Source organism: Aquarana catesbeiana, linkage group LG08 (genome assembly GCF_042186555.1).
Source record: "Aquarana catesbeiana isolate 2022-GZ linkage group LG08, ASM4218655v1, whole genome shotgun sequence".
NCBI classification, from domain to species: Eukaryota; Metazoa; Chordata; class Amphibia; order Anura; family Ranidae; genus Aquarana; species Aquarana catesbeiana.
In genome coordinates this window covers 83,179,210-83,206,686 of record NC_133331.1, presented here as the reverse complement: position 1 = coordinate 83,206,686, position 27,477 = coordinate 83,179,210, and positions in this window count along the sequence as shown.

Below are 27,477 nucleotides of genomic sequence, written 5' to 3'. Positions count from 1 at the left end.
TGCACTACAGAATGACAGCTGGAATATGATTAGTTACCATGCACTCCATTTAAACAAAATTACACATTTTCTGAAAATGCTTTGTGAATTTGTTTATTGAAGCATATTACTTGTCTTTAGGATATTTAATTGCTTACATATGTATTTTGCACATTCATGATATTGGGCATAAATCCCATGTACAAATTGGATTTTGGGTAAGGCTTCATGTAAATGGGCACCAAACCCATAGCAATCTAGTGATCAGTATATCCATGCAGCTATGGTATCACAAGGATTAGAGTTCACTTCCATGGTAAACAGGGGCTTCTATGCACATGCAAGGGGAGATTCACTAAAAATGGTGCACACATTATTGTGTGTATACAGTGGAGATGGAAAGTATTTAGACCCCCTTAAATTTTTCACTCTTTGTTATATTGCAGCCTTTTGCTAAAATCATTTAAGTTCATTTTTTTCCTCATTAATGTACACACAGCACCCCATATTGACAGACAAATACACAGAATTGTTGACATTTTTGCAGATTTATTAAAAAAGAAAAACTGAAATATCACATGGTCCTAAGTATTCAGACCATTTGCTGTGACACTCATATATTTACCTCAGGTGCTGTCCATTTCTTCTGATCATCCTTGAGATGGTTCTACACCTTCATTTGAGTCCAGCTGTGTTTGATTATACTGACTGGACTTGGTTAGGAAAGCCACATACCTGTCTATATAAGACCTTACAGCTCAGAGTGCATGTCAGAGCAAATGAGAATCATGGGGTCAAAGGAAGTGCCTGAAGAGCTCAGAGACAGAATTGTGGCAAGGCACAGATCTAGCTAAGGTACAAAAATGTCTGCTGCACTTAAGGTTCCTAAGAGCACAGTGGCCTCCATAATCCTTAAATGGAAGATGTTTTGGATGACCAGAACCATTCCTAGGGCTGGCCGTCCGGCCAAACTGAGCTATCAGGGGAGAAGAGCCTTGGTGAGAGAGGTAAAGAAGAACCCAAAGATCACTGTGGCTGAGCTCCAGAGATGCAGTCGGGAGATAGGAGAAAGTTGTAGAAAGTCAACCATCACTGCAGCCCTCCACCAGTCGGGGCTTTATGGTAAAGTGGCCCGACGGAAGCCTCTCCTCTGTGCAAGACACATGGAAGCCTGCATGGAGTTTGCTAAAAAAAAACCTGAAGGATTCCAAGATGGTGAGAAATAAGATTCTTTGGTCTGATGAGACCAAGATAGAACTTTTTGGCCTTAATTCTAAGCTGTATGTGTAGAGAAAACCAGGCACTGCTCATCACCTGTCCAATACAGTCCCAACAGTGAAGCATGGTGGTGGCAGCATCAAGCTGTGGGGGTGTTTTTCAGCTGCAGGGACAGGACGACTGGTTGCAATTGAGGGAAATATGAATGCGGCCAAGTACAGGGATATCCTGGACGAAAACCTTCTCCAGAGTGCTCAGGACCTCAGACTGGGCCGAAGGTTTATCTTCTTATCTTCCAACAAGGCAATGACCCTAAGCACACAGCTAAAATAATGAAGGAGTGGCTTCACAACAACTCCATGACTGTTCTTGAATGGCCCAGCCAGAGCCCTGACTTAAACCCAATTGAGCACCTCTGGAGAGACCTAAAAATGGCTGTCCACCAACGTTTACCATCCAACCTGACAGAACTGGAGATGATCTGCAAGGAGGAATGGCATAGGATCCCCAAATCCAGGTGTGAAAAACTTGTTGCATCTTTCCCTAAAAGACTCATGGCTGTATTAGATCAAAAGGGAGCTTCTGCTAAATACTTAGTAGAGGATGCTCAAATTCAGGTGTGAAAAACTTGTTGCTTTTTTCCCAAAAAGACTCATGGCTGTATTAGATCAAAATGGTACTTCTACTAAATACTGAGCAAAGGGTCTGAATACTTAGGACCTTGTGATATTTCATTTTTTCTTTTTTAATAAATCTGCAAAAATGTCAACAATTCTGTGTTTTTCTGTCAATATGGGGTGCTGTGTGTACATTAAAGAGGAAAAAAATGAACTTAAATACTTTTAGCAAATGGCTGCAATATAACAAAGAGTGAAAAATTTAAAGGGGTCTGAATACTTTCCGTCCCCACTGTACATAGTAATATCCAATCAAAAAAACAAAAATAAAAACTTTTCTATGACATAAAACCAGTAAGTTTGTCTGTTGTTTGAGTTTTACACCAATGAACTTGAATCTATGGCTTGTGAAGTACCCTAGTTAAGTTTCAGCCTGGAGTAAGATTTCATTGCTGAATATTGGTCACTACTGAATTAAAGTTATATATGTAATAATGTATCTTCGTTCTATCAGTTCAAAAGAAGGGCAGAAGATTGGAGGCAGCTTTGGACTTTCATGGTACGATAAGGACTCACAAAAAGATTTGTAAAAAATATATATCATTTTATTAAAGGGTAACAATGAAAAAAGACCCACAAGGGCAGAAACATGATATATTGAAACAATATCGTAACTCTGACAAGAACTGGAAGAGGATACACATATCCACTCAGGATGAGAGATTAGATATTCATTCCTTCCCAGTTCAAGAACTGTTTTGCGGATGGACTGCTTCTTCAGGAGTATATTTCAGAGAGTGATTGTTCTACAAAAAATCAAACATGTGTAAGCAATCTTCATAAGGCAATACATTGGGCTCACAGAAAAAAGAGGGGTAAACAAATGGGCAACTGCCATCCCAATGGATCATCCCATAACTGCAATATGTCCCTAAACATTGAAAATTATATAAAAATGAATACATTGGTCCCCATCTGTAATGTATCACCAAAGATAGAAGGAATGAGCACAGACAACTCACCAACAGAGCTGAAACCAACACCCAGGAACCTCAAGGCCGTAAGGCAGTCTCTCGGGCGAGTGTGGGAGTCAGAATAGGATAAAAAGTGATAAGAAAACTGTCAAAATATGACAGAGGGTGTATATCAATAAATATGAGGCATAAAACACCCATTAGAGTAATTGCCAATTGGGTAAATCATAAGATACAGGAGATCCCTCACTGTTGTCCTAGGCCCCATATACATAGTAAATCTAATAAGCAAAAATATATAATGATGATACGCACCCACTAAGGTTCATCACAGTATTTAAACAAAAGGGTGACAGAGTTTGAGAGGGGAGATGTTGACTTTACATGTGGAGCTTATGGTTGGTGCTTTAAATGTTTAAAGATAATGCTGTATAAGATATATAAAAGAGGACAATCCCCATAATTAACCATAAAGCATATGGACCTAACCACTTGAAACTATATCACTGGCTGGCCCACAGTGCACTTACCTTGTTCATATAATCAATCATTTATGCAAAGGGGAGCCGACCATCAAAAAAGCCCCAGAGGTAATAGCTCAGCTGCAGATCCAAAAAGATAAGGGAATGGCACCAATATCATGGATGTAGATCTAACAAGTTAACCAGCCAAGGATTCCTAGGAAATAGTAAGGTATAATCCATAGTAAATAGGGTGTCAAGGGTAGCATGAACATGCCAGCCCCTATGGAAAAAATCTGCATTGTTTGCTATAAAATTAATTAGAGCTCCCAAACATTATTGTACATTTTTTTTAGCAGAGACTCTAGAGAACAAATTGGCAATCATTGCAATATTTTATGTCACGCGGTATTTGCGCAGCGGTCTTTCAAATGCAATTTTTTGGGAAGAAAAACATTTTCATGAATAAAAAAAATAATTAAACAGTAAAGTTAGCTCAATTTTTTTAATATAATGTGAAAGATGCTGTTACACTGAGTAAATAGATACCTAACATGTCATGCTTTGAAATTGCGCACACTCGTGGAATGGCAACAAACTGCTGTACTTAAAAATCTCCATAGGTGAAGCTCTAAAAATTTCTACAGGTTACCAGTTTAGAGTTACAGAGAATTATTGCTCTTGCTCTAACAATCACGGTGATACATCACATGTGTGGTTTAAACACTGTTTACATTTGTGGGCGTGACTTACATATGCATTTGCTTCTGCTCATGAGCACGCTGGGACAGGGCACTTTAAATTTTATTTTACATTTTTTTCTTATTTATTTATTATTATTTTTCTTATTTTTCTTAAAAATTCTGATCATTTTTATTGCGGTTACAAGGAATGTAAACATCCCTTATGACAGTAATAGGCAGTGACAGGTACTGTTTATGGAGGGATCTGGGGTCTATAAGACCCTAAATCCCTCCTTTGCACTTAAAAGCATTCAAATGCCAAGTTGGGCTGTTTTGAAGGCTGTCATTTTTTAAAATTTGGTGCCTTGAAGTCTTCAGTAAACCGGAAGTGTTCAGTAAATCCGATTCTGTGTTCATTCAGATCTCTGGCCAGCGGCGGACGTGTCGGCTGGTCGCTCGGGCCTCCTGCTGGGATGTGAGAGCTGCGGAAGGTGTTGGGAGGGGGGACGGGAATGTCCCCTCCCACTTCTTGAGATAACAGCTGAGCGGCTGCTAGCTGCATTGGTTGTCATCCCAAGAAAGCTGACTGTCTTCTCTAAAAAACGGTACCGGGGTGATGCGTGCAGCTGCATGCATTACCCCGATACAACCCCTTCAAGCCGAGGCAGCATATTTGCGTACGGTCGGCATGAAGGGGTTTTCACTTCCTGTTGTGCCTCTGGGACAAGAACCAACAGGAAACTTACTCATTGGATACCAAAAAATAAATGTTGGGGCTTTAACTTTTTCATACTCTATCCAAAACGAAAAAAGTTTTGACTAGACAGTAAATAAACTTTAAACCTGAAGTTTCTACTAGTCTCAATGTTCTGGTCAGTGCACAGGGTTTGAACATGAACTAGGAGATCTTTTACTTTTCCACAGTACATTGTATTGGCGCATCATGTGTATCATCTGATTGAATATCCCTTCTCTACTATTTAATATTCATGATCATACAATTTTAGAGTTGTAACTAGAAGAATACATTACATTTGGCCTAAATGGCAAAATAATTGGCCTGTCCAATCATTATCCTTTAAGCTGTAAATGGAGAAGACAAACTGAAAACACATATGCATACAGCTGGAGAGCAATGTACAAAGTTAAGTATTCCTTCATGGAAAATCAGAATACATCACAAATCAATCAGCATCTTATCATTACTAATTGAGATGACATAATAAAGCCTGGCATACAAAATCTTTAATCACAGTCATCTATTTCCTAGTTTATTTTCCAACACATGATATTTGGAGCAATATATCTTATTTAATGTGTTGTTTTGTCTGTCTTGTCCTATTCACTTAGTTCTGACAACTATGTTGCTATGTCTTGGTGACCCTGCCAACCAGATATTAGTGATGATGCTATAGCTTCCAGCATTAAAGAGAGTCGGTGAGGCATAGCAACTGGGACTTCTGACAAAGACAAGGCAGAAAACGTGTGATGATATGTTAACACATTATTGTCAGTTTCAAACAAAGTTTTCAAACAAATTAAATGCCATAAAATCATAAAATAGTAAATAACTCTAAACAACACTTTGCTCAGGATACAAAAATGACATCAGACCAGATTGGGCCAAACGTTTGGTGGAAATGTCATGTCGGATTTCCACTGTCAAAAACATTTTGGCAATGTGGTTTTGTGACTTATCAATCAACCATGAGGAGTTTATAACTTCAAAAAGACAACTGTCACTTTGCCCATGCAGGGCCAAGTAACAGCGTTTTTGTTAAATCTTTTCCCCAGATATACTCACCTTATCACAGCACCCCCGCAGCTCCTACCTTCACTGCAGCCAGCATTGAAATCCAAAGAATGTCAGCTTGTGTCTGGAACAGTGACAACATTTCCCTGATCATGTGACAGTGCTTGGCTCCAGCGGTTGGCTTCTAGACCCCAGAACTGTCACATGGGAGGAGGACACATGTTTCTCCATATTCGGCAGCTCCGGACATTGTCCCTGACTGCATTGGAGGCAAGAGTGGCAAGGTGGGAAAAGTTATCAGTGTCTCTTTAAGCTGTCATGCTCATTGCTGGGTGCTGAAAATGTGGATCATTTTCGCATTATGTTATTCAGTTCTAAACTCCATATATGCAAAATTTGAATAAACTGGAACAGAGTCTACTAATGTCACACACAAATCAACTTCCACCTAAATACCCTAAATAGACATTCCTTTATGCCAGCAGATACCTCTTTCCTCTCAATGTGCCCCTGACTTCACAACTGTATTCACACAAAAGCTTTTGATAAATAATACTGACTGTGTGTTTGCCACAAAGGTTCAAATACAGGCTGGTGAAGGATTACTATGCTTAACCATATATAAGGAAGATGTCACAAGCTTCTAGGGGTGATTCACTAAAGATATGGATCACCTCTAGAATATTAGTGACCCCTCCATGTTAACCAAGCACTCTATGTGTGGTTGGCTTGAGCTGCCCAAATTTTTTTTTAAACGATACAATATAGCAGTCCAGAGTAAAAAGTATTGTAGATGATGTCAAGCAAAATATTACTTCCCAAGATACCTTTAATAAAAGAGAGTATTTTTTTATCATATACTGTATTTATCTTTTTTTTTTTTTTAATTATTATTTTATATATGTTTTGTTATATTGTTTTACATTATTTTTGCATACCATTCCTTGTTTGGATATTTGGGTAAAAACATACTTTTGGGACATTTGGTGGAAATTGCTCCACAAAACATCCCATAATGCATTGCAATTGCTAGAGGAGTGGTCCCTATGATCATATTTTGCACCAGGGCCCTGTGGTTCTTTGTTAGACCTCTGCTCTGATGCAGGGGTGCCCCCCCCTGTTCCAATCCACCCTATATAAACAATGGATAGATTCATACATAGCATGAATCTATTCATGGCTGCCACCGCCACCCCCTATTCAGGTGCCTGGCCCTTTTTAAAATCCCGGGAGCCTGAATTACAGCGGCGAAGGTGTATTTTTTAGGTTCTAATCAGCTTCAAAAAAGGTGAACTCAGAGCACAAAGCATTGCACTCAGAGTCCACTCAGGTGTGTTAGAAAAGAGAATGAATATTCGCTTTTCTAACACTAAACCGCCTCTCTGCCAGTCAGGAAGCGTGGGTCTGTTACCCGTCACCTGATTGGCTGAAAGGACAGGCACTACTATTGGACGCCTATCAGGAGGAAGGGAGGAGATGCATGGAGGACACAGGAGCCGCTGTCTGACCCGCTGCAAGGTCCCACAGCTCCCTGCATCACCCACTGCCTGACCCACCACCAAAATAGGGTAAGTTCCGGTCAGATGGCAAGCCAGCATGGCAGTCACAGTGGCAGCATTTGATGGGCACAGTGGCAGCATTTGATGGGGCACAGTGGCAGCATTTGATGGGCACAGTGGCAGCATTTGATGGGCACAGTGGCTGCATTTGATGGGGCACAGTGGCTGCAACTGATGAGCACAGTGGCAGCATTTGATGGCACAGTGGCAGCATTTGATGGGCACAGTGGCTGCATTTGATGGGCACAGTGGCTGCAATTGATGGCAGAGTGGCTATATTTGATGGGCACAGTGGCTGCATTTGATGGCACAGTGGGAATATTTTATGGGCACAGTGGCTGCAATTGATGGGCACAGTGGCTGCATTTCATGGAGCACAGTGCCTGCAATTGATAGGCACAGTGGCTGCATTTGATGGGCACAGTGGTTGCAATTGATGGGCACAGTGGCTGAATTTGATGGACACAGTACCATCACTAGCAGCCACTGTGCCCATCAAATGCAGCCACCAGTGCCGGGACAAGGTCATTTGGTGCCCAGGGCGAAGATGGCAAACTGCGCCCCCCCCCCCCCCAATTATTGTCACTGTTCACTCTCTGGGGATTTCCGCAGGTATTCTTGCCCACATTACCTCCAGCTCTCCTTTCTGTACAAATCCCCCCAGATCTCCTCTCTGCACACATCCCTCCAGCTCTCCTTTCTGTACAAATCCCCCCCAGATCCCTCTATTCACACATCCCTCCAGCTCTCCTTTCTGTACAAATCCCCCAGATCTCCTCTCTGTACACATCCCTCCAGCTCTCCTTTCTTTACAAATCCCCCCAGATCTCCTCTCTGCACACATTCCCTCCAGCTCTCCTTTCTGTACAAATCCCCCAGATCCCTCTATTCACACATCCCTCCAGCTCTCCTTTCTGTACAAATCCCCCAGATCCCTCTATTCACACATCCCTCCAGCTCTCCTTTCTGTACAAATCCACCCAGATCCCTCTATTCACACATCCCTCCAGCTCTCCTTTCTGTACAAATCCCCCCCAGATCTCCTCTCTGCACACATCCCTACAGCTCTCTTTTCTCTACAAATCCCCCCAGATCTCCTCTCTGCACACATCCCTCCAGCTCTCCTTTCTTTACAAATCCCCCCAGATCCTTCTCTGCACACATCCCTCCAGCTCTCCTTTCTTTACAAATCCCCCCAGATCCCTCTCTGCACACATCCTTCCAGCTCTCCTTTCTTTACAATTCCCCCCAGATCCCTCTATTCACACATCCCTCCAGCTCTCCTTTCTTTACAAATCCCCCCAGATCCCTCTCTGCACACATTCCCTCCAGCTCTCCTTTCTCTACAAATCCCCCCCAGATCTCCTCTCTGCACACATCCCTCCAGCTCTCCTTTCTGTAGAAATCCCCCCAGATCTCCTCTCTGCACACATCCCCCAGATCTCCTTTCTGCACACATCCCTCTAGCTCTCCTTTCTCTACAAATCCCCCCAGATCTCCTCTCTGCTAACCCCCCCCTTTCACTGTTCCCTCTGCACAATGTTGTAATATGTTGGCCAATTTATAATGTATAATATTGGCCAATGTATAATATTGTATTGGAGTATGGGTTGAGCAGAAATTGTCCAAGCCAGCTCAATTTTAATATAACAGTTGAAGATCCTTTGATGTGCTAATCTCATGCAAGTCTACCTAGGGGTGTGAGGTATGGGCTGTTAACCTGATTGAACATTTCAAAGGGTACATTGTTTAAAGGACCATAGAAGAAATATTTATTGATGGTAATTAGACCTGAGGGGGTAACAATGGGATCAGGAAGTGTTTTGGGTTGGCCTAGCGGAGGCTCCCTCCTGTGGGGCTAATTTATCAGGAGGGCTTGTGGATATGCAGGAATGTAAGTATTCCAAAAGGTATTCAAAAGGGTGTTCAGGTGATATACACATATCTAAAGGGGACTTGTTGATGTTGATATGCGGGAGTGCAAATTGGGGTGGTTCACAGCTGTTCACGGCTGGGGGTTGTTGTCTGTTTGAAAGACTAAAGCTAAATTGAAAGGCCAATCAAATTGCTCAGCCATTCAATGCCTGGTGAATATAACACGGCATTCAGTCTATAGGTTTAGTAAGTAAGTGAGGCTTGTATGTGTATGAGTGGGGCTTGTCTGAGCATGGCTGGGAACGCACAGGCCTAGGAGATGGGTTTCTGAATTATATTTCCTCTGTCGGATTTCTTTGTCATCTGTGGACTTTGGACTTTGTTCTGTGTTGGAAGTCAATAAAGTGCATCTCTCTGGAAGAATTGGGTTGCTGCGGAAGAGTACTTATATCATCATCATTTTATAATAATACACCCAATATAATATTAATATATTAAATCACTACACACAAATTGCTACCTCTTCTCTCAGCACATATTCCCCCATCCCCCACACCTTTACAGTGCACTCCTGTCCTCTCTGTTCAACTTCAGTGTTTGGCAATCCCTCACCTCTTCCGATAGCCACCAGTCTCTATGGTATGTGCAGGCTTTTTTTTTTTTTTATTCAGAGTACAGAGAGCTCCACCTGCTGTAGCACAGAGCCGATGAGGAGATTCAGAGCTCCTCGGCTCCGTGCTACAATGTCTCAGTAGCAGCAGCAAGCGGGGACAAGCTGCCTCTGGAGTCACTGCAGCTGTGGCTTACAGTGCTGGTGGCAGAAGCATGCACAAGGGCTCGAGGGCAGCAGCAGTGAGTGCCCAGAGCTAACACAGAAAAGCCAGTAGAGGAAGTGAGCTCTGCATAAAACTTCCTCTACTGGCTATGTGTTACCTGACAGGTCGGAGAGGAGAGGGCTGGCAATACACACGTTTTTTCTGAACTGCTGGTTCCTCCTCGGCGGCTCCTCCCGCAGCTTCGGCAGCAGCTCCCTGCTCTTCTCCTATACCGCCTCCAGCCGTGAGTGACGTCACGCCGACGGGACTACAAAGCGCCTTCATAGGGGGAGTGAAGGGGCAGCTCTGACAGGATAGCCGGTGCAGACTGTGTAGGCTTGTGCCAGGTGCAGGAGCGCACTTGGCACATTACAGCAGTAAGGTACAGACAATTACAGTACAGCGAGGGGTGCCAACTAGTGTGTACTGTGAAGCACACTGCGAGCACTTCACCTGCGCCCCCCTCCCTCCCACAAATTGTACCGCCCAGGGCATCCGCCCCTTCCGCCCCTGCCTTGTACCGGCCCTGGCAGCCACTGTGCCATTTGATGGGCACAGTGAGGCTGCAATTGATGGGTTTTTTTCAGTATTTTTCAGAATTTTCAATTTGTTTGCACCCCTTCAAAAAAATGTAAACACCAGCTGCAACTGCCAACCTTACAAAGCCCCTGTGGGAACAACACTAGGAAACCAAATTCAATGTAATTTACAGCCATTGGTGGACTAAAATTCAACCATTAAATATTTTTTGGGTGTCTAGCAAATTTCACCAGCAATATATAATTGCCATTCCTATTGTAAGGATGGGGATTTTGAGCCATGCGTGTGTGTTATCTTTGGCATTTTCTGAAAGGTTACACGTTTGCTGTACTTTAGGCTCTTCCTGAAAAATTATGTGTATGTCCCGACTTTTATGCTATGTACACGCGATAGGATATTCCGACAAAGAAAACGTGGATTTTTTTCCAAAGGATGTTGGCTCAAACTTGTCTTGCATACACACAAATCACACAAATGTAGTTGGAAATTCCAAACGTCAAGAACACGGTGATGCACAACATGTACGACGAGCCGAGAAAAATTAAGTTCAATAGGCAGTGCGGCTCTTCTGCTTGATTCCGAGCATGCATGGAATTTTGTGCGTCGGAATTGTGTAGACATGCTCGGAATTTCCGACAAGTCTTGTTGTCGGAAACTTTGGGAACCTGCTCTCAAACATTTGTTGGAAGTTCCAACATCTCTGCTTGATTCTGAGCAGCTGCTTACCAGATATGTTGGATCCCTACTACAGAGATCTTTCAGGCTCAGGATAGTTGACTCCGCAACCAGAGAACAGCTTATTCCTATCCAAACAAAGTTTACTCCACGTCTGGCAGTTCCCAGTGCTGCAGCGGCAGCCAGGAATGTTTTTAGTATCCACTGTTCCAACAATGCCGCTCGTGATATATGGTATTAAGGAGAGGAAGAGAGATGCGTTTCTCCGTAAGAGGCATCGACTGGGAGAGGAGGCCCCTCTCCCAGTCAATGCCTCTTATGGAGAAACACAGCGTCAGACGGAGCCTGAGGACCTGACGTCACCACATACCAGCTGATCGGCTTCAGCCACGGCTGTGTATTTTTTCGTTTGCAGTTGTGTTTGCTTTGTGCTTTTGATGTCAGTCGTCCGTCATGTGGAATAAAGGATTTTAACCTACTACACTATGAAGCGTCTCTCTTCCTCTCCTTAATACTATATATCAAGAGCGGCATTGTCGGAGCAGTGGATACTAAGAACATTCCTGGCTGCCGCTGCAGCACTGGGAACTGCCAGACGTGGAGTAAACTTTGTTTGGATACGAATCAGCTGTTCTCTGGTTGCAGAGTCACCTATCCTCCTGAGCCTGAAAGATCTCTGTAGTAGGGATCCAACATATCTGGTAAGCAGCTTATCTTCACTTTTACTTGACCTGTGAAGATTTATGGTGAAGACGGCACTATTTCAAGAGAAGAATTTGTCCCTAAAAACACCTCTTTTTAGGACATTATTTAACCCTTTGATGGACCGTTCAATTCATTCAATATTTATTCATTTATAACTTAATTTATTTATTTTCATTTATTATTTACTATTTATTGATTTACCACTGTAGGTAGCGCACTTAGTTTTTTCTATATATCTTTCAAACCTCATATTCAAGGTTTCTATGTTGCAGCACCTTTTTGTCTCTTTAATGTAGCAATTTTTGCAAGTAACATTTTACATTGTTGCAGCACCTTTTTTTCACTTTAATGTAGCAATTTTTGCAAGTAACATTTTACATTGTTGCAGCACCTTTTTTTCACTTTAATGTAGCTATTTTTGCAAGTAACATTTTACATGGCTGATTGATTTATTCAAAGGGTAGCGCAGATTATCCCTCTTCCATTCGAAAATCCGACTGTGTGTATGGGACATTAGAGTCCTTGTCAGACTTTTGTATTCCTGTCTGTTCAGGAGATTCCCCCTTTATTATATGTCAGAAAAAATAGGTTATGGAATATCTTTTCATTGGGGACATGGCAAAAACAAAATAACATGTTTAGTAATGTGAGAAAGGGTTTAAACCTTTGATAATGTTCATTATTGCTGTTTGTGCCTTCCTGTCTCGGTGGCACCCACACTTCCCACTTCTTGTCCTGGTATAACAGGAAAAGTAAACAAAGAAAAAGCTCCCTAGTGGAGTCAGAGACTGAAAAAAACAAACAGAATTTTTATCCCAACTTCACTGTATTCAAAACAGGAACAATTGCCTTGGGTTAGACTTTAAAGGAAACATTTCCTAAGAGAAATGTAGAAAATGCTGTTGCTACCTTGTGCAAATGCTAGTTGCTTGGCTGCCATATTAACTTTCTTGCTGCAGGACTTTCTGCCAGTAACCCAGAAAAAGTATGCATATAGGAGCTTCTGACTTTACTGGTATGCAGGCTTGCCAGGTCAGTGATTTGAAACCAGTGGGTCAGCATAAGAGCCAGGGGATTCAAATTGTTAAAAGCAAGTCGGTAATTTCATCCCCCGCTTTTTTTGTGAAAGGTTTATTTTAAAACACTGTAACTGCAGAGCTGGAGACAACCATTAGGGATGAGCCAAGTTGCCCTGGGTTTGCTTTGGCCCCCAGATACTGCCTTCCCCCCATGTGAATGAGTAAGGGGTACAAGGTCCCCCTATTCATTCATAAAAAAATTTAACTTAGAATAAAGACACCCAAAGGTAGAACCAGTGTTTTTTATTTTTTATTAATTAACATTTTTTATTCTACATCCATTGTCAGCCATGGTGCCCTCTCTGCTACTCGTTGACTCATTAAAAGAAGTAATCGGTCCAACACACATGACCAATCCTGACACTGCTCTTTGACGAACAACAGCTCCAAGAGCTGTCATCCACTATGTAATGGAAGGGGCAAGCATAGTAGTGATGCAATTCACCAAATATGGCCATGGCCATATTTGTTCAATGTCATTACCCAAATATGACCAGAAGCCGTATTTGGGCTATCCCTGCCTCTTTCCTCACATGGTCTGGGATTCATCGGCCATGTGAGTCAATGTTGCCAGTGATATCAGCAGTTGCCTAGAGACATGGTGTGGGCCAGCACCTGTCCCTTCCTTAGCATTTATTGACAGATGGAAGCTGTCATATATAAATGTGGTAGAAAAAACACTTTTATATATGACATTCAGCTCCTTCAGAACAGGTGGGCGAACAGGCAAAATTTTGGGTGTTAGTTTGAACGCCCAAACAGCAAAGTTTGGATTGAACCATTGACTCGCCCCTAATAGCCATTTGTGTTATCACTTGTGTTATCATTTGTGTTATCACATTTAAGCTTATATATGATTAGCTGCTTTGATGAACACGTGCACATTTGGATAATGGGTATTTTTTTTTTAAATCAAAAAAAGGTTTTATTGAACATTCACATATTATCCATCGATCATCGTCACCAATTCTTCAATTACATAGGATTTGTTGTAGCAGAGATCCTTCATGTACATACATACAGTGTTTATTACAACTTTGCTCTCCATCTCACCACAACCCTTCTGCAAATCCAAGTACACATTATCCTCGTCCCCCCCCCCCCACCCACACATCTTATAATGCTTACACTGTCCTGCACCTCCTCGTTTTATTTACAGAGATTGTAAGAGTCTGGACATCACTAGCTCTCTCGGGCTTAGCCCCGGTGTGTCCAACCATTTGGACCAAATTTGGTCAAACCTGGTGGGGCACCCTCTGTGTTGATATATATACTTTTCCCTTATGAGGGTTTGTCCCATGTGTTCCACCCATGTGCGACTAGTAGGTGGTTCCACTGACTTCCAACCCATAAGTATAAGTTTTCTGGCTTGAAATAAAGCTCTGGAAAACGCGACCCTGACCAATTCTTCCGGGATCTCATCCTCCAGGACCCCAAGTATGCAGCACATGGGGTCTATGGGGACTTTCGTTTGAAATACCTCATTGAGCGTACCCATCACCTCCCTCCAATATCTGTGGAGCTTCGGACATCTCCACAGAAGGTGGATAAGGTCCCCATCTTGTTGACGGCAGCGGGAACATAGAGGGTCTATCGTCCTGTCCATTTTAAATAGCTTTTTTGGGGTGTAGTGCACTCTTAGCGCTATAAATAATTGGGAAACCTTTTGTGCGACGTTGAGGGAGCAAGTGGGTATAGACTGCAGGGCCTCCTCCCATTGCTCCTCTGTAATCTGACCAAGGTCCCTTTCCCAGGCCAGCATTGCCTTACATGGGTATGCTCGCAAGTGCCTCACTAATAACATCTGATAGCATTGAGATATAATACCCTTGGTCTCACTACTGGATTGCAAAACATGAAACACCGGTGTGGGTGACAGTGTCCAACCCCCCGCGTCCCCCTGTGTGAGAATTGCATGTCGCAGCTGAATGTATGAATAGAGCATGTTATCTGGAAGGTGAAATTTATCCTGCAGTTCTGTAAAGGAGAGTGGTTTACCGTTTGCGAATATTTGTGGTAGCAGTTTAACCCCATATTTGCGCCATCTTGGCCCTTGTAATAATTTGTCCAGCTCTGTGTAAGAGCGATTGCCCCATATTGGGCTAAAATCAGTGAAGCCTTGTACCCCCTGAAGCTGTCTAACCTTATTCCAAATTTTTTGTACTAGTGATAGTGTTGGGGTCTGTTTGTTGGACTTTGCAAATAACTGTGCCTCAAGGCCCATGGGAATGGTCTCTGCCCCAGTCGCCATTAACATCAGCCGTGCCGACGAGCCTTTTGGTTCTGGTGTCATAGAGCCGACCAGCTGCTGCAATTGGGACGCTATATAGTATAACCAGGGGTTGGGAACTGCCAACCCCCCACTGTCCTTTGATTGCTGCAGCTGCTCCAGCTTAATTCTGGGGTTTTTGTTGTTCCATAGTAACTGACGAAAGAGTGTATTCACTATTCTGAAAATTTTAAGTGGGATCACTACAGGAGTATTATGTAGGAAGTATAGCAGCTGTGGCATTAGGATCATTTTAATTAGGTTGGCTTTGCCCGCCAAGGACATCTTCAGGTTGTTCCAGGTGTTTATTTTATCTCGAAAACGGGAAAGCAGGGGGTAGATATTTAAAGCGCAGTAGTCTCCAATCCTGGGCGCCACTTGGATGCCCAGGTATTTGAAACCAGTGACCAGGGGAATGGGGCAGCCATCAGGGAGTGTAACCCCGTGATCCCCTTCCAACATCATCAGAGCTGACTTGGACCAGTTGATGGTTAGCCCGGAATAGTGTCCGATCGTTTTTATTATGGACATCACCTCCACTAACGAGCGGCCAGTGTCCCCCAAGAAGAGTAGCATGTCGTCAGCATACAACATTATTTTTTCATGTAGGTTTCCGTATTGGAACCCCTGTATCTGGGCACTGTCTCTGGATAATGGGTATTTGATTATCTAAACTGTGTCTAACTTGATCTTTTACTGTAGTTGTTTCAAAGAACAATAACTGGTATTTGTTATTCAGCTTCAAAAGTAATAAAACATTTTGTTGCTCTACTGCTTCACTTCTACAATGACTGCTGAATTCCTTGTTCAGCTCCCCAAAGCTTTCTCTCCTCAGGACGTTGTAAGAGCATTCTGTTTGTACAAATATGCGTTTCAAGTCTCAGAGATGCTCTTATGAAAAGAATCCACTGTATTTTTAAAAATGACATTACAGCTCCAGAGAGACTTATTTGCTACCGTTGCTGTCTTGTTACTGCCAGTCTTGCTTTTCCCAGGTATCCCTGTGCAATGTAGCAGGTCAGGAGAGAGACCAGTAAACAGGACCCCTCAATATGATGTATTGCATATGGCCTACAAGACTGTCAATGTCCCTTCTTGACAATGAAATATAAAGTAAACACAAAAAATTAACCTACCCGTACTACAATCCCAAGAAAAGCAATTGGTTCTTACAAATAATATTGAGTATAACATTTTTACTAGGGATGGGTGAACAGTTTGGCTCGAGCATAAGTTTGGGCCGAACTTTGGTTGTTCGGACATTCAGCGAACAACAAACATTATGCGGTGTTCGCAGCAAATTCGAAAGCCCTTAAAGTCTATGGGACACTAACATGAAAAAACAAAAGTGCTCATTTTAAAGGCTTATATGCAAGTTATTGTCATAAAAAGTGTTTCGGGACACCGGTCCTGCCCCAAGGGACATGTATCAATGCAAAAAAAAGTTTTAAAAATTGCTGTTTTTTTTCGGGAGCAGTGATTTTAATAATTCTTAAAGTGAAACAATAAAAATTAAATTATTATTAAAACAGTACCACATCAAAATGACATTTCTAAAGGAAAAAAGTAATATAAAACTGATAAAACTGAGATAAAACTCATTAAAATAAATGGCATGGGTTCCCACCCCCAGTCCATTACCAGGCCCTTCAGGCCTGGTGTGGATATTAAGGGGAACCCTGCACCAAATTAAAAAAAAATGATGTAGGGGTCCCCCCAAAATCCATACCAGGCCCTTCAGGTCTAGTATGGATATTAAAGGAAACCCTGCGCCAAATTTATAAAAAAAATGGCACAGGGGTCCCCTCAAAATCCATACCAGACCCTTCAGGTCTGGTATGGATATTAAGGGGAACCTTGCGCCAAATTTTTAAAAAATGGCGTAGGGGTCCCCCCAAAATCCATACCAGACCCTTCAGGTCTGGTATGGATTTTAAGGGGAACCCTGCACCAAAATCCATACCAGACTCTTATCCGGGCCCTTATCCAGGTGACCCCACCTTCCTCTGATGTCACGTGGTGTCAGAGGGGGGCAGGGTCACCTGGCTACGTCACTGGGTGGCCCCGCCCTCAGCTATATAACAGCTGTCACCGAGAAGAAGCATCACTCAGCGGAGCTGTTGCGGCTTTTTTTTCTTTTTTCGGTCCGTCAGGCGGCGTGAGATGGATCTACATCACGGGACATTTTTATTTTTTTATTTTTTAATAAAGGACTTGTCCCAAAGCGTCTTCTGTCTTTTTTTATTATTTTTGACACTTTTTTGTGAAATGGTAGGGGTACAATGTACTCGTTACCAACTCACATAGTGGGTCCTGGATCTTGGGGCCCCCTTGTTAAAGGGGGCTTTCAGATTCCGATAAGCTCCCTGCCTGCAGACTCCCACAACCACTGGCAAGGGTTGTGGGGATAAAGCCCCTGTCCCCATCAACATGGGGGAAAGATGCTTTGGGGGGCTACTCCAAAGCACCCTCCCCATGTTGACAGCAAGTGGCCTGGTATGGTTCATGAGGGGGCGCTCTCTCATCCCCTCTATTTTGCTGCGGCCTGCCAGGTTGCGTGCTCGTATAAGGGTCTGGTATGGACTTTGGGGGGACCCCTACAAATTTTTTAAAATTTGGCGCAGGGTTCCCCTTAATATCCATAGCAGACCTGAAGGGCCTGGTATGCATTTTGGGGGGACACCCATGCAATCTTTTTAAAAAAATTTGGTTTGGGGTTCCCCTTAATATTCATACAAGACCCAAAGGACCTGGTAAAGGACTGGGAGGGGGGAATCCATGCCATTTTTTTCAATGAGTTTTATCTATGTTGCCGAGACCTGACAATTCATTACAGCAGCGATCCGTTTTAAATGACTTTTTTTCCTTTAGAAATGTCATTTTGCTGTGGTACTGTTTTAAACACGGGAAAACTGCGGCACTTTACAGGCATACTATAGACACACCCCAGGCATGATATTTAAAGGAATAGTTAATTTTTATTCTTTCACTTTGAGCATTATTAAAATCACTGCTCCTGAAAAAACAGACGTTTTTAAAACTTTTTTTCTGCATTAATACATGTCCCGTGGGGCAGGACCCGGGTCCCCAAACACTTTTTATGACAATAAAAAGTATATAAGCCTTTAAAATGAGCACTTTTGATTTTTCATGCTCATGTCCCATAGACTTTAATGATGTTCGTCCAAATTTTTTGCCTGTTCGCAAATTCTGGTGCGAACCGAACCGGGTGGGGTGTTTGGCTCATCCTTAATTTTTTACCATCAGTTTTATTGTACTATCTGCTTCCATGGCATATTATGGAAACAGAAGGTCCAAAGACCCCTGAGCCCAAAGGATGGTTAAATTAGACCTACACCCTGTTCCACATTATTATGCAAATTCTATTTCAGTGTCACAAAGATTAAATATTTTGTTTTTCAGTTTAACTGAAATGGCATTGTGTCTCAGGGCTCTTTTGATCACTGAAAACAATCTCGGACACCTGTGATAATTAGATTGCCAGGTGAGCCCAATTAAAGGAAAAACTACTAAAAGAGGGTGTTCCACATTATTAAGCAGAGCACCATTTTCAAGTAATATGGGAAAGAAACAGGATCTCTCTGCTGCCGAAAAGAGTGAAATAGTTCAATGCCTTGGACGAGGTATGAAAACTTTAGATATTTCACAAAACTTAAGCATGATCATCGCACTATTAAGAGATTTGTCGCTGATTCAGAGCACAGACGAGTTTCGTACAGATAAAGGCACATTGAGGAAGATTTCTGCCAGATCCATGCATCGGATCAAGAGAGCAGCTGCTAAAACACCATTACATAGCAGCAAACAGATATTTGAAGCTGCTGGTGCCTCTGGAGTCCCATGGACATCAAGGTGTAGCGTCCTCCAGAGTCTTGCAACTGTGCATAAACCTTTCATTCGGCCACCACTAACCAATGCTCACAATCAGAAACGGCTGCATTGGGCAGAAAAATACATGAAGACTAATTTTCAAACAGTCCTGTTCACTGATGAGTGCCGTGCAACCCTGGATGGTCCAGATGGATGGAGTAGTGGATGGTTGGTGGACGGCCACCCTTGTTCCAACAAGCCTGCAACGTCAGCAAGGCGGTGGTGGAGTCATGTTTTGGGACGGAATCATGGGAAGAGAGCTAGTCGGCCCCTTTAGGGTCCCCGAAGGTGTAAAGATGACCTCTGCAAAGTATGTGGAGTTCCTGACTGACCACTTCTTTCCCTGGTACAGAAGGAAGAACTATGCTTTCCGTAATAAAATAATCCTCATGCATGACAATGCACCATCTCATGCTGCAAAGAATACCTCTGCATCAATGGCTGCTATGGGGATAAAAGGAGAGAAAGTCATGGTGTGGCCCTGACCTCAATCCTATTGAGAACCTTTGGAGTAGGGATGAGCCGAACACCCCTCGGTTCGGTTCGCACCAGAACCTGCGAACGGACTGAAAATTCGCACAAACGTTAGAACCCCATTGACGTCTGAGGGACTCGAATGTTCGAAATCAAAGGTGCTAATTTTAAAGGCTAATTTGCATGGTATTGTCCTAAAAAGGGTTTGGGGACCCAGGTCCTGCCCCAGGGGACATGTATCAATGCAAAAAAAAACTTTTAAAACAGCCGTTTTCGGGAGCAGTGATTTTCATGATGCTTAAAGTAAAAAAAAAAAAAGTGAAATATTCCTTTAAATATCATACCTGGGGGGTGTCTATAGTATGCCTGTAAAGTGGCGCATGTTTCCCGTGCTTAGAACAGTCCCTGCACAAAATGTAATTTTTAAAGAAAAAAAGTCATTTAAAACTTCTTGCGGCTTTAATGTAATGTCGGGTCCTGGCAATATGGATGAAAATCAGTGGGACAAATGGCATGGGTACCCCCCAGTCCATTACCAGGCCCTTTGGGTCTTGTATGGATATTAAAGGGAACCCCGCACCCAAATTAAAAAAGGAAAGGTGTGGGACCCCCAGGCCCTATATACTCTGAACAGCAGTATACAGGCAGTGCAGACAAGATAGGGACTGTAGGTTTGTTGTTAAGTAGAATCTGTTTGTAATTTTGAACTGGTACATTTTTAACGTGTTTAGCTCCAGCCAAAAAATCTATTTTAAGCTTTTAGTTTGTAGTGATAGGATCAGGAAAACACCACCAACCTTCTACAGGTAGCTTTAGCTGAACACTATGCAGAGGTCGCACTAGACTAACGTGTAAATAATGTAGCTGCCTGCGGTAGTGATAGGATCAGGGAAACACCACCAACCTTCTACAGATAGCTTTAGCTGAACACTGTGCAGAGGATGCACTACACTAACGTTAAAATAATGTAGCTGCCTGCGGTAGTGATAGGATCAGGAAAACACCACCAACCTTCTACAGGTAGCTTTAGCTGAACACTGTGCAGAGGTCACACTACACTAACGTGTAAATAATGTAGCTGCCTGCGGTAGTGATAGGACCAGGAAAACACCACCAACCTTCTACAGATAGCTTTAGCTGAACACTGTGCAGAGGACGCACTACACTAATGTTAAAATAATGTAGCTGCCTGTGGTAGTGATAGGATCAGGAAAACACCACCAACCTTCTACAGGTAGCTTTAGCTGAACACTGTGAAGAGGATACACTACACTAACATTAAAATAATGTAGCTGCCTGCGGTAGTGATAGGATCAGGAAAACACCACCAACCTTCTACAGGTAGCTTTAGCTGAACACTGTGCTGAGGATGCACTACACTAACGTGTAAATAATGTAGCTGCCTGCGGTAGGGATAGGATCAGGAAAACACCACCAACCTTCTACAGGTAGCTTCAGCTGAACACTGTGCAGAGGTCGCACTACACTAACTTGTATCTTTAGCTGAACACTGTGAGGAGGACGCACTACACTAACTTGTAACTTTAGCTGAACACTGTGCACTACACTAACTTGTAGCTTTAGCTGAACACTGTTCAGAGGACGCATTACACTAACTTGTAGCTTTAGCTGAACACTGTGAGGAGGACGCACTACATTAACTTGTAAATTTAGCTGAACACTATGCACTACACTAACTTGTAGCTTTAGCTGAACACTGTTCAGAGGACGCACTACACTAACTTGTAGGTTTAGCTGAACACTGTGAGGAGGATGCACTACACTAACTTGAAACTTTAGCTGAACACTATGCACTACACTAACTTGTAGCTTTAGCTGAACACTGTTCAGAGGACGCACTACACTAACTTGTAGCTTTAGCTGAACACTGTGCACTACACTAACTTGTAGCTTTAGCTGAACACTGTTCAGAGGACGCATTACACTAATTTGTAGCTTTAGCTGAACACTGTGCAGAGGTCGCACTACACCAACTTGTAGCTTTAGCTGAACACTGTTCAGAGGACGCACTACACTAACTTGTAGCTTTAGCTGAACACTGTGCACTACACTAACTTGTAGCTTTAGCTGAACACTGTTCAGAGGACGCACTACACTAACTTGTAGCTTTAGCTGAACACTGTGCAGAGGTCGCACTACACTAACTTGTAGCTTTAGCTGAACACTGTGCAGAGGTCACACTAAACTAACTTGTAGCTTTAGCTGAACACTGTGAGGAGGATGCACTACACTAACTGTAAATAGTCTAGCTGCCTGACTGTGGTACTAATAGGATCAGAAGAACACCAGCAATTTTCTTCAGGTAGCTGTACTGTACTGTAACAACACAAGCCTGCCTGTCAGTAGGAATATAAAAACAGGAACTGATCTAGCTAAACTGAATACAGTGTATATATTTATATACAACACCTGGGATGCATATATATACACAATACACTGTAAGTGCAGCTAACCGACTGACTGTCCTGCCTAATCTATCTAACTTAAATCAAATGACACTGTCTCTCTGTCTCTGTCTCTCAACACCGGAACACACTACACAGGGCCACCGTGCAGGCGGCCTTATATAGTGTGGGGCATGTACTAAACCCCCTGAGCCATAATTGGCCAAAGCCACCCTGGCTTTGGCCAATTGCAGCTCTCTCTACAGACGGCGCTGTGATTGGCCAAGCGATGCCGCAGTGAATTATGGGCCGTGACGCGCCACACGAATTTGGCGCGAACGACCCATATCGTTCGCAATTCAGCAAACGGGCGAACAGCCGATGTTCGAGTCGAACATGGGTTCGACTCGAACACAAAGCTCATCCCCACTTTGGAGCATCCTCAAGCAAAAGATCTATGAGGGTGGGAGGCAGTTTACATCCAAACAGCAGCTCTGGGAGGCTATTCTGACATCTTGCAAACAAATTCAAGCAGAAACTGTCCAAAAACTCACAAGTTTAATGGATGCCAGACTTGTGAAGCTGCTATCAAATAAGGGGTCCTATGTTAAAATGTAACGTGACCTGTTAAAATGTTTAAAAAGTTAAAATGTTGTTCAAAGTTTGATTGAAATAGCTTTTAATTCAGTAAATATGCTGTAAACACAACACATGTCAATTTTCAGTTCTTTACAACCTATAAAGTGTTTTGAAACTTACTGTGAGTAATAATTTGGAACAGTGCATTGTAAGTTTTTTATTTTGAAAAAAAAAATGACATTTTAATTGTACTCTTAATAGTTGATAACATGAGAATTATGCTGACTGTTATTTACATCAATTATTTAGATAAATGAGAAAAATATCATTGGCATAATAATTTGGAACAGGGTGTAAACCCAATCTTTATAATCTCATAAAATCTTTAACATATTATTGCAATCTCAAAAGTTGTTTTCAGTCTTCTAAAATCTGCAGCTTATTTTTAAGCAGCTAATAAGAAGCCAACTTTCTCCTAATTGTGCTCCTGCATTGTCACTCCTGATGGAGCTGTGCCAACACACATTAAGCAGGCATGGACCTCTATTGTTACTATCATAAGTCCAGTCTAAAGCACTGATGTACAGGCATTTCTGGAGTGAGTGAAACAAGGCAAGAAAAAGGTTAAAAAAGAACGAAGGAGATCAGCAGCAATAAAATGCAAAAAAAGGCTAAAAAAGGTTACAAATTATTTTATTTAAAAAAAAAAAAAAAAATGCAATTGTTTATGATGCACAATGGTTTTGCAAACTGAGGCCATATGCAACATATCATATAACTAAAAATGGATCTAGCTAACATTCAAGTTTCGGCAAGGATAATCTGGGGGTCTGCGCAGACAGGACCTCATTTTTAAAAGTTGGTAAAGGAAACAATGTTTGGGTTGCTTACAGAAACTAACCACATGCCCTTCTCATATAACTAGCAAACTGTTTAAAAAATAAAGTACAACTCCCGACAAAATTTTCTTTTACATTTTGAAAAGAGTAGGGAACAGTAAGAACGTCAAAGTTTTTATTGTCCCAATAAATCTGATTTCCTCTCACTTCCCATTCTGGTGTCACCTGGACAAGAAAGCAGCAAGCAATATAAACCTGACAGAAGTTCTAACCCTTCCTACTATACCAAATAAAAGCATGTTTTATGCTCTCTATTAGATAGAAATTCCATCACTCCTTGTCTTTACTTCACCTTGTCTCCAGGGCAGAAAGTGCAGAACAACCTCTCCAGCAGGGACAGGGACAGCATGAAGAATTGTACAGTGTTTGTGCTGACAGTTCCTATGCTGTGCTGGAGCCGGCACCAGCGGAGGTTATATGTATTCATGTGCCATTTATGAGGATGTTCTGTGAGTAGATTGTATCAGTATTTTTAAAATAAACACTAGCGGTACTTCATTATTGGAGTCTTGTTTATTCTCTTGCCAGGTTTAACCATGGAATGAGAGAGGGAGATTACAGCCTTATTGGAGGTGCCTCAAGCAACGGCACCTCCAATAAGGATCCTGTGATTAAGGATCCATTTTCATTGTCCATAACCCACGCAGCTTCATGCTTTGATAGACCTCCTATAAACTGAGGTCTCAAGCTTTGATAACAGGTTGTGTGTGCAGAGGTGGAAGCTTCACAAACTACACAATATTGTGTCGATTTCCATGAATGATGGATGCTATGTTGCTTTGATTTTTCCTGGATGCTTCATTTATGTTTCATTCATTCACATTTTCACATGAGGTGTTCTTCTGATTTTTATTTTTTTTATTATTGTATTTACTGAGATTTTATTTGTAGTTTTTGAGATTTTTACACAGCATTTGATATATGTAAACATTGCATTTGTACTTTTATACCTCCGAGTGCAGCTGTTAATGGATTATCACTGTTAGTTTGAGTTTTTTTTTTTTTTTAATTTAGCACCAAGGGCAGTTTTTTCTATTCACATAATATAAAAGGAGGGCAAGAGGGGAGTGGGAGGAAAAGGAAGAAAAATTTACAGGAAGGAAGCAGAAAAAAAATAAAAGGAAACGGGGGGGGGGGCAAGGAGAGGAGTAACCAATGTTTACTAGGGTAGAACCCAAGACACCATAGGCCCAAACAAGATACAGGGGGTCCCCTAGTTACAAACATCCGACTTACAAACGACTCCTACTTACAAACGGAGGGAGACAACAGGAAGTGAGAGGAAATCTACCCCTAGGAAGGGAAATTCTCTCCTGTAAGAGCTATTATGGGGAAAAGGTACCTACACTGATGCTTTATCACCAAGGCTTGTTTCCACAACAACCCAAAATTTTCAAAATCCAATTGTCATCGGGACAGAAAGTGAGGTGACATCTTCTGAACAGGGGCACACACAGCAAAACAAATGTTACAGGGGTGTTAACCCTTCCCTATGCTATCCAAAAAGCTTAAAAATAGTTTTTTTTGTCTGGAGCTACACTTAAAAAATGTACCTGTTCCGACTTACAAACAGATTCAACTTAAGAACAAACCTACAGACCCTATCTTGTTTGTAACCCGGGGACCCCCTGTATATAAGATCCAAAGGGTCAAGAATTTGTGAAATTTAGGCAAGCTATTATTCAGAGTAGACACTATTTTCTCAAATGTCATACATACAATAGGTTACTACGAGTCTCAAGTCTTCTTTTCAGACAGTTTCCATTATATGGCTTATTTCTCCTGCTCCTTCGAAGGCCATTGATCTCCACTGTGCAGTGAAGTGGTTGGAAGTCTTCCCAACACAAGGTTGTATATATAGGCTGTGATCATGCAAAGAAGAGATTAAGATGTTTTGTGCACATATTTCTGTAGTAACCATTACATTTCTGTACAAACTGGACAACATCCATATTTTATATCAGGACAGCTTTGTAGTACAGTTGGTTATACCCTCTGCCTCATTCATCTTTGATTTTCCATCGTTGGAAGGTACAAACATTCACAGAATGAAATAAGACAAGGTTTTTCTGATATTTGTACCAGGGAAATAATTGTTTAGGGAGGACTTTCTTTTTCATTAGACAAGAAGCCAACAGCTAGAAAGCTGTTATGGTAGTTAAAATGACACACAACCGTTTAACATGTCTTGTTATATATTATTATTGTATAATTTAGTCAAAAAAATATGGCAAACCTTGTCGTTTTACTAAAAGTAAATGAATACAATCAGAAATGTAAATGGCATCATTCCTTTAAATGTCTTGTGTTTAGAGAATTAATGAACCGAAAACTGTAAACGTAACTGAGATTGAGTTAAGTGATTAATTGCTAATCATCATGCGATTAGTGATAAATTGCGGATTAGTGATATATGACTTTTTCATCCTCCGTGATTTAGCATCTGAAGGGATTTTGGTAAGTGTTTTGAATTACATAGTTGTTTTCTGTTTCATTATTAAAATAACTGAATAAAAATCTTGGAATTTATTTTAATACTTGGAAGAGTATTAGAACTTAAAGCAAATTCTAAAGTAAATGCTACCAATATAAACTGCTAAAATAAACATTCTCAGGTGTCTCCACTTCCCTTCAGTTATCTTCAGGGTTTGCATATGCCCCTGAAACCCACCCTAGAAGTAATAATATGCATATATAACCTAAGAAATATGTATCTTCCCACTTCTGCTGCTCTTTTATTGGTCATTGAGGTAATCCATAGCATTAAAGAACTGATGGGCAATAGAAGAAAAAAGGGTGCGCCAAAACTCTTACTTCTTAGTTGAAGTCAGTGCATGTATAATATTGTTCCTCAGGCTTTTGGGCTCCACAGAAACTCTAGAAAATGCCTAAAAATATGTGCAGGCACCTCTGATTGTCTATATTATTATTTTGCTGGTGGTTTACATGGGGATCTTTGGCAATACACCATGTGTACCAAAATGGCACTCTCATCCATTCAAGCAGTTGTCTATGTGGGCAAGTGACCTTGTGATCAAATGTAGGCATTGTAGGATGCATTTATATCTGAATCAAAAAGCTGTAACAACAGTAAAACCTATACATACAAATTAAATGTTAAAACAAATAAGAGGGGGCAGAAGAGGGATTCATATAATGAGTATAAAAAACTATTTAACGTGATTTGCATCATGTTACAATCAATAACAATATAGGGCAAGTTCAAAGAAAGTGAATGTTCTTTATTGCACCTCCAATCCACTTGAAAATCCAGTAAAGGCATTCTCTGGGCATCTAAAGTGAGGTCTCCCCACTATTAAAGGGTCAATAAGGATCCCAAATGTATTGACTGGTATAGGGTACAAAGGAATTTGGGGCAACATTCCCAACCCCCTCTAATGTCATTACCCACATAAGCATGTACATTGTCCTTCAACTAAACAACAAACCCCTTTTTAGATCCTGATCACACCTGAATGACAAAGGACACATTTTCAGAGTTAAATATTAATATTGATTGGACTGTTTCCTATAGGTTTATACACACTGCCTTGTTTGTGCTTCATTCCAGGGGAAGATGACAAGATAACCCCAGGCTAGCATTATGTATGAATATTCCATACAGAGCAGAATGAGGTACTGCACACTGGGGGAAATTTACTAAAACTGGTGCACACAAAATCTGGTGCAGTTGTTGGATAAGCTTCTAGGTTTTATTGCCAATGCTTAATTGAACAAGCTGAAGTTAGAAGCTGACTTGTTACTATGCAGAGCTGCACCAGATTCTGTCTGCATCAGTTTTAGTAAATCTCCCCCACTGCCTCTCATGTTCATCTATATTCTCATAGAACTGCGTGAATCCTTTCCATCTCTAGTGGTAGATTTGGGTTTAGAGTGGAGCATGAAGTTATAGAGTTCCTACGCTACACCCTTGCTGTGTGACAAAGATAATGGCCCTTGGGTTGAACATAATGTTGATGACTGACAAGCAAAATTGAAAAATTGAAGAGAATGTAATATGAAAACT